The 8,465-nt window shown below is 38.8% G+C and overlaps 1 long non-coding RNA gene across 2 annotated transcripts; it reads right to left on the reverse strand.

The window, feature by feature from the left end:
• Nucleotides 1–416: 416 nt before the first annotated feature.
• Nucleotides 417–8,142, reverse strand: LOC141372884 (uncharacterized). 2 transcript variants are annotated; one of them, XR_012378403.1, is made up of 3 exons: nucleotides 8,003–8,142; nucleotides 764–1,015; nucleotides 417–537 (listed from the first exon to the last, which is right to left on the reverse strand). It is a non-coding gene; the product is annotated as an uncharacterized lncRNA (long non-coding RNA). The 2 variants fall into 2 exon arrangements; XR_012378404.1 differs by having other exon boundaries at nucleotides 7,502–8,142.
• Nucleotides 8,143–8,465: the final 323 nt, after the last annotated feature.

Consider the following 8,465-nt stretch of genomic DNA (forward strand, 5'->3'; position numbering starts at 1 on the left):
TAGTCTGGTCTAGTGAGTGTGTGTGTGCGTGTGTGTGTGTGTGTGTGTGTGTGTGTGTGTTGGTAGGAGGGGCCATTGAGCACTGTGTAGTGCCTGTACATGAAACAGACAACAGAAGTCAGTACAGAAAAACAATGATAAGTTAGATCTTGGGCAAAAAAAAATTTTTTTTGAGCTGGATGATCAATCTCTGCCTGAACTAAGAACTACTTCTGTTTATTGAATTAACTTTGGTAAACTCATTTGATTTTTGATCTCTTACAACTTAAATAGCCCTAACTGATACAGACTCCCGAGATTTTTGTAACACAAAATTCAACCATATGTTGAAAGAGAACATAATTTACTTTCTTAACAAGGTGCATCTCTTTGTTAGAGAATGACACACAGTTAAATGTTCATGTATTTACCTTAACTCACTATATTCTGGAGAGCAGTGGTCCAAGAAGTAAATCCAGGGTCAAATTTCCCAGGTGTCCCCATGCTGTGTATGGGACCTGCTGTTAAACCTTGGCTCACACTTCCTCTCATTTTTATCTTGATGTGAAAGGAGAGAAGTGAGGTCAGTTTAATTCAGATCAACAAACACTTATTGAATGCCTAATGAAGTGAACTTTTTGTATTCATTTTGACTACCCAGAATTTAAATCTCTTTCCTGTTTCAGAACTGCCTGAGGGGGGAAAAAAGCTAGGTATTTGCTTTCTCAGTCTCCCTTGCAGCTGGGGCATGGACATGTGATCTAGGCTCTGCTAATTAATGTACCTGCCCTAGAACTTTAGTCAAAAGCTAGTGATGTGAAGAAGCTGGGCCTGTGCAGAATCTGACGGAAGCAGTGATACTGAACGAATCCAATAGTGGCCGTAGTTTTCTGGGTAGTGCCTTCTGTCGGTTTTGTCAGAGGCACAAGGTGTTGAGTTTATTTTCCAGACGAATGGCAGTAGTTCTTCTGCTGGATCATTTCTGTGGATCTTTGGTTGGTTAGTTGGCCTTAAGACTCAACGATGTCTGAAGTATCTGGGAAAATAAGAATTTTATGTAGCTGTGCTAAATTCCAGTTGGAGAATAATAGCAGTAGACTCTAGAACTTTAGAGAAAAACTAGACCCTTTTCAGCAAACAGCTAATTTCCTTTTGGGAAAGAGTTCCTGCTTTGCTCCCAGCCCCTGGGAGAGATCAAAGCCTTACCATAGTTCATTGGTTGAACATGCAACAAAAGCTACCCATTAATTGGCATATCAAGCCGTAAAGTTGGAGCATGCCCAGGAATACTTCCTTATCAGATGAAGTGGAAATATGGGCTTAGGTCTAAGCAGATCTTGAAGACAAACAAGACACATGAATAACAGAGTCACACTTATAGTGTGCCTGCTCCTTTTAACCCATAGCTTTGACTGCATAGTCAGATTGACTGAGGTCAGTCAGCCCAAGGTGCACTGGCAAGTCATTGCGGTTCCCTCAGGTATGTCTGTGGGACAGTGGGGGAGAGAGATATTCCTAGTAAGTGGAAACTCAACCTTTGTCTTCATTTTCTAGAAGGAGAGATAGTTGGAGCATGGATCTGTCCCATTTATAAGATGAGGCAATTAGTCTGGCTGGATGGTCAGGAACTTAAAAGAAACACAATTAAAGGAGAGGAATGAGGAGGTTTTAGGAAGAGTTATTAGATGAACCTCTCAGAATGGGCCCAGAGTGTCACAATGGGACAATATTGTATCTCATGTGAATGCTAACCCAAAAGCCCTCCCTGCAATGAATTCACTTGTTTTAGCAAATGTAACAAAAGATACCAAATGTTTCCATTAAATATAGAAAAATGTCCCCAACCTCATTAGTTAGCAGGTAAATGCAAATTAAAACACCAGTAAATTCTCACTAAACACCTAAGAGAGCGGCTGAAAGTAAGAAGATGGAAAATACTGTCAGCGTTCCAAGTGTCATATGTTGGCGATTATGTGGAGTAACGAGGACTCTAACCTTGCTGATGGATGGGAGTGTGAGTTGTAAATTTCCATTTTGGAAGACTGTTTGACAGTATCTACTAAAATATAACATATGCACATTCTTTGACTCAGCAATTCCGTGTCTAGTTACATACTCAATATAATTGCGTACATGTGTGCACCAACGACACCTAAAAGACTACTTGTAGAAGCTGATGAGTCACAAAATCTAAAATCTAGAAACAATCAAAATATCCACTAATTAGAATGGATAAATAAATGATTGTATATTTCAGCAATTGAATATTGTATAGCAATGAAAACGAACAGATCATTGCTGCATTTAACAACGTGGAGGGATCTCACAAGCATAATGCTGAATAAATGGAGCTAGATACAAAAGAGAACATAGTTCATGAATCCATTCATATAAAGTTCAAAAACAGGCAAAACTAACATGATGATACGATTCAAGATAGAAAGGGGATAGTTACTCTAGGAGAACTTTTGGGGTTGTTGATAATATTTTATATCTCCATCTGGTTGTGTTTGCGTGGTTGTGTGTATCTTTGTAATCAAATTGTATACTTTGGTACACTTATATATATCTGATGTTATATTTCAACAAAAATGTTTATTTAAACAATAAAATATAGACAGATATAATCATGGAATATATGATAGGATTTTAAATTGAAAACGTATTAATGACTGCAATGGATTGAAAAATAGCAAATACATAAAATTCTTGAGTTTGTATTGGTAATACCAATAAACAAAGACCATTGGTCCTCTTTGGTTGTTACTAGGACACCAATATACTTTTAATGATTCTGTTTTAGATTAAATGAGCCAGACTTTCTATTACTTGCAACTGTGATACTCCTACTACGTACCAGGGATCAGGTTACCCCCAGGAGGTTCACAATGAATAAAGAATATCAGCCTTCTTAAGTTAGCATTCTGAGCTGAGCAGCCTGCATGACATCTAATTCTGGAGATCCAAATCTCCTGAAGGCTACACTTTTTGGTCGGCTATATCACCTTTTTAGCTCTTCATCTAGATTTGCTAGGCAGTTATCTTTTTCTAATCTAATTAAAGCTAGAGAAGTTTATAATTCACTGGATGTGTAAAAGGCCTTGTTGTCTTTGAATACCCAACTCAGACATCTGATTTTAGGTATTCCTGAAGCTAGTGGTCACTAGCAGAGATGAAGGGCTTCCGTGGCAGTAGGTCAGTTAGCAGTGAAGCTGTCTGTGGAGAGCAGAGTGGTTGCCCCTTACTTTTTGGCTTGTCATTTTAACTCCTCGGGAAGGATAGAAAGAAAGCAAGAGAAAAACATAGTTGGAGCAAATGTGTAAAATTCTTTAAATGATTCATTCTAGGAGATTTCCCAGGAGGTTAATACCTACTTACCTACTAATCTTTATTTCACTTGTTTTTCAACGATAGAATCTTAATTTTTATTGGTGCCCCCCTGTTAAACAGTTTTAAACTCTACCATTTATATAGTGGCTCAGAGCACAGTCAGGAGATAGGACTATGAATCTGAAAATTACTGACTAACTTCTGTGACCTTGGATAAGTTTATGCCATCTCTGTTGGTCTTCTTGTATATGAATTGGTATAGTAATATCTGAACTGTGTTTTCAATGAAGGTAAAAGTTACCTTGTTTGGAAAAATCATTTTAGACTCCTTGGGGAAATAACTGGAATAAATAGACATTTCAAATGTCTTCAGACTCCTAGAATTTATCAGATGAAAGACTTGTCAACTTCAAACACAATAGTTAATATTATTCTCACGTGGAAAGTCCCTAATGCTTCTACTTTTTGTGAGTAACATTAATCTTAAACCCACATGGAATTAAAGCTGTTTTAATTAAGCATATAATTTGGTACTTTCTAACCTTAATTTTGGAGATAATAAAGCATTTTATAATGGTCAATGAATTTAGCACTCCTGGGGCTTTTATAGAAATGATTAGAAAGGATAACTACCCAATTATTCTAGATGTAGAGCTGAAAGATATGTAGTAGCCAGCTGAAAAGTTGGGCCTCTGAAAGGCTTTCTTTCTGGGAATGAGTGTTTGGAGAGTGGCTGATTCAAGAAGAATCATTTATAATGTGGAAATGGGAGAATATATTTAATCATTCATTCAACAAATATCTATTGTGTACCTACTCTATGCATTCTTCTCAGCACTGGAGATGGAATAGTGACACAGTCATTCTTTTTTTTTTTTAAGATTTTTATTTATTTATTTGACAGAGAGAGACACAGCAAGAGAGGGAACACAAGCAGGGGGAGTGGGAGAGGGAGAAGCAGGCTTCCCGTGGAGCAGGGAGCCCGATACGGGGCTCCATCCCAGGACCCTGGGATCATGACCCCAGCCGAAGGCAGACGCTTGACGACTGAGCCACCCAGGCGCCCCGACACAGTCATTATTCTTATAGATATCACATTCCAGGGGAGGAGAGAGAACAAATCGGCAGTGCTTTTGGTTGGGGCAGACTAGTATTTCAAACAAAATACCCCACTAAGTTTAACTGAAAAATCTGGACAGACACAAAATCTACTAGAAGGTATCAGTGTACTAACAAGAGATTAAAGAATTACAGGGCCAAGGTGGAGGAGAATAGGGGTTCTGGATAGTGAGCCTGGTGTTTATACTTGCTCCCTTCAATCACCCCCTGCTTGATTGGGAAACATTGATCAACTCTGGCTGTATGGCTGAGAGTAGAGTTTTCAGCAGTCTCACAGACTAGGGACACAGTGACTGGATAGACAAGAGTTGAACAATACCATTAGCAGCTTGGACCTAATAAATATTACTGCCTTTAAAAATAACTGCTTGGGGCGCCTGGGTAGCTCAGTCGTTAAGCGTCTACCTTCGGCTCAGGTCATGATCCCGGGAGTCCTGGGATCGAGCCCCGCATTGGGCTCCCTGCTCCTTGGGAAGCCTGCTTCTTACCTCTCCCACTCCCCCTGCTTATGTTCCCTCTCTTGCTGTCAAATAAATAAAATCTTAAAAAAAAAATAACTGCTTTTTTCAAACTGCAGAATACACATTCTTCTCAAGTACATATGGAACATTTACAAAAATTGATCGTAATTGGACAGTAAAGCAACTCTCAATAGTTCTGAAAGTATAGAAGCCATGGAGTGTATAATATTTTACCATAATGCAATTAGAAGTCAATAGAAAAAAGATAACTAGCATATCATTATAGGTTTTGAAATAAAGAGAAGCATGTACAAATAACCCATGGATCAAATTATAAAAAATATCATGGGAATTATAAAATACTTTGAACTGAATAATAGTGAAAATACTATATGTCAAAAATTGGGGGATACCAGTGAAGTTGTATTTAGAGGGAGGTTTATAGCCTTACATGCATACGTTAGAAATGAAAAAAAGAAAAGAAAAGCAGAAATCAATGAGCACAATCTGGATGCCAAGAAATTAGAAAAGAATATCAAATTAAACCCAAAGAGAATAGAAGGAAGGAAATCAGATTTGGGAGCAGAAATTATGGAAATAGAAAGCATATAGAAGGTAAAGAGCACCAATTATAATCAATAAACTCTTGGTGAGACTGATCATAAAAAATAAGGAATGCACAAATAACCAATATCAGGAGTATAAACAGATCCTGCAGACATTAAAATGATAAGATGGGTACTGTGAAAAACTTGATGTCATGTATTTGAACATTTTGGTGAAATGGATAACTTAGAAAAATACAGCTTACTAACACTGATTATAAGAAGAAATAGAACAGCTGAATAGTCCTATATGTATTAAAATAATCAGATTTTTAATTTAAAAACTGCCCACAAAGGAAATTCTAGCCCACTGACAACACATGTGTTGGTCCTTAACAAAACTTCGGTCAGGCTCCTCTATATCCTCTTTTCAGCTAGGCCTTGACCATTGTACTTGTTCATCTTGCCATTACCCAGTATTACCAGAAGTCTTGCTTACTCAATTTAGCAACAATCTCCACCCTCCATAGATGATCACCCTTGATACTGATCAGATTCCTCATCCAACTCTTGGTATCTGATCATCCAGTGGCTTGCCTTTAGCAAGAATCTTAAGTCAGTTTAGCCAAAATTCATGACCTGTGCTGTTTCCTCCTAATAATTTTCCATCCCCTGACCCCCACCCTGCCCTTGTCTATAAATCCCTACTTGCCCATGCTGTGTTGGAATTGAATCAGATTATATACTGAGGTCTCTTCTCTTCTATTGCAACTATTGCAATAGTTCCTGCATTAAATCTGCTTTAACCATTTTAACTTCTGTCTGGCTCTGGTTTTCCTTAACACCACTATTGGTTTGTTATAAGACCCTCCCTTCTTTACTTCTGTTCTTATGCATTTCAAATCCTTACAAAAGCCAATTTTATTGTACAAGAAAATGGGATGACATATTGTTCTGTATAGATGAATGTTTTTGTGATTTGTCCCGCATAACCGACCACCTGGATGTGCATATACACGGGCAGGCTAAGCAATGTTGTTTGTGAGACTTGTGCTATGTGAAGAACCTTGGGAGCCTGGTTGTTTGCAATATATTTTCTGGCCTCCAGGTCAGAACCGGCCCTTCTGTTCTGTATTCCAAGAGCTACAAATCTTGTCTCACATCTTCTCCTGCTCCAGGCTGGGCTGACCTCCCCCCGCCCCCTGCCAGAATGGAATCTGGGAAGGGAGGAAGATGTACATAGCCCAGGTTTCTTGAAAATATAGAAACATGATCACATGGAGGTGCATCTCGCTCCAAACCGTGTAGGCAAACAAATGTTTCATTTCAAACCCTGTTATTTGCTCTATAAATATGGCCCTTATGGGGATGGTCAGTTGGAAGTCTCACATGAGGGGAGGATGCTCCACCCAGGCCTCTCAATTAGGACTCCAGCCTGACTGTTTCCACCGGGTTCCCCAGCTGATTAGGTTGGATGTTGTAAGTACCTGATTTGATGTAACTTTGCCTTATTCTCACTCATTGCCTACTATTACCTTCATCCATGTGTAGATTCCTTTCCTCTCCTGTTTCTATTAGGTTTCTATAATAATAATAATAAAGTTTTCTTTCCTTTGCAAAACTGAAACATGGCTATTAACCTTTTGTGCAGAACACATATTTTTAGTGGGGGGGGTCAGAAAAATAAAAATTTCACTGTTGAGTTTTCTAAAGACTGAATAGAAGCTCCAAATCACAGAATATACCTTTTTCTTTTTCTGTTGTGTCTGCTAATTTAACCATAACTATGTAAGTCTAATCCTCACAATAGCCTTATAAAATAGGTGTTACTATCTTTTTTAAAAATAGATGAGAAAATGATGGTTAAGAGAGGTTCAGTAATTGTTGTGGCACAGAATTGTTGAAGTCAGGTTACAAAATGTAGCTCTGTCTGGAACAATCCAACTTTTTCCCTCTTTGTGATACTGCCTCTTATTTTGTAGGCCAAGGTTGAACAACATCAACAAAAGGAAGCTCATTAAGACCTTCAAGCATTGTGCTTCATCTAGAAAGAGAACATAGACTTACGGTTAGAAGAACTTGTGTTCTTCTACTGGCTAGCTCTGATCTTGAGCAGTCCACTTAACTTTCTGCCTTATGTTTTCAATCTGTTGAGATGCTTATTATAATTCCTACTACATAAGATTACGGTGAGAATTAAATGAAATTATGTATGTGTAGAGAGCAAAATGGAGTCTCTCATGTCAAGCAGGAGCCTGGGTCAAGCAATGACGCAGGCAGTTAAGGTACTGCAGGTAGGAGCTATCGCTGGGACCAGCATCAGCTGACTCCCCAGAACTGATAACGAGCAGAACCAGAGGAGGTCTGCAGAGTCCCAAAACTGATTAAATCCCTTTAAAAACGGGAGGAATTTGGCAGCAAACTGTCAGACTCCTCAGACATGACCCCTCTATGTCTGAACACTTTAAAAAGGCAACTGCCGCCCAATGCTCTGCCCAAATAATTCCCGAACAGAACCGAGATCCTTCACTGCTGGAACATTAGAAGCAGTAAGTGCCAAGAGCTGACCCGGACCAGACCGAAGCCTTATCTCAACTGTGTGCCCACAGACTGTGCTGTTGGTTTGTTAACTTCCTGCACCCTCTGTCATCTTGTTTGTTGTGTGGCTTGTCTTCTGTCCTGCTCTGTGTGCTGTGTAAGAAGCCAAGTTTAATCCCATGGTGAAATGTCGCTGAGTTTGGAATCCTGAACCTGCTTTTGAATTGTGATTTAACTTTGCTTTATGATTGAATAAAGCTGACATCGTGGAAAGACACAACGTGAGTGTGTGCCTTCATAGTGTGCTCATGACAGGATGTGACCGTTTTTTATCAGACACTTAATGGACGCTTTAGGTTTTTCTTACCTAAATGAAATGACTAAACGTAGTATGTAGATCTAAGCTTTAAATATTTCCTCATACTATCTTCTTACCCACTTAGAAAAGGTCTGAGCAGTATCTTCTAAAATATAGGCATTCCCTGCTCCTTTA

This window comes from Callorhinus ursinus, unplaced genomic scaffold (genome assembly GCF_003265705.2).
Source record: "Callorhinus ursinus isolate GAN/ISIS: 27379988/994484 unplaced genomic scaffold, GSC_fseal_2.0 scaffold6, whole genome shotgun sequence".
NCBI lineage: Eukaryota > Metazoa > Chordata > Mammalia > Carnivora > Otariidae > Callorhinus > Callorhinus ursinus.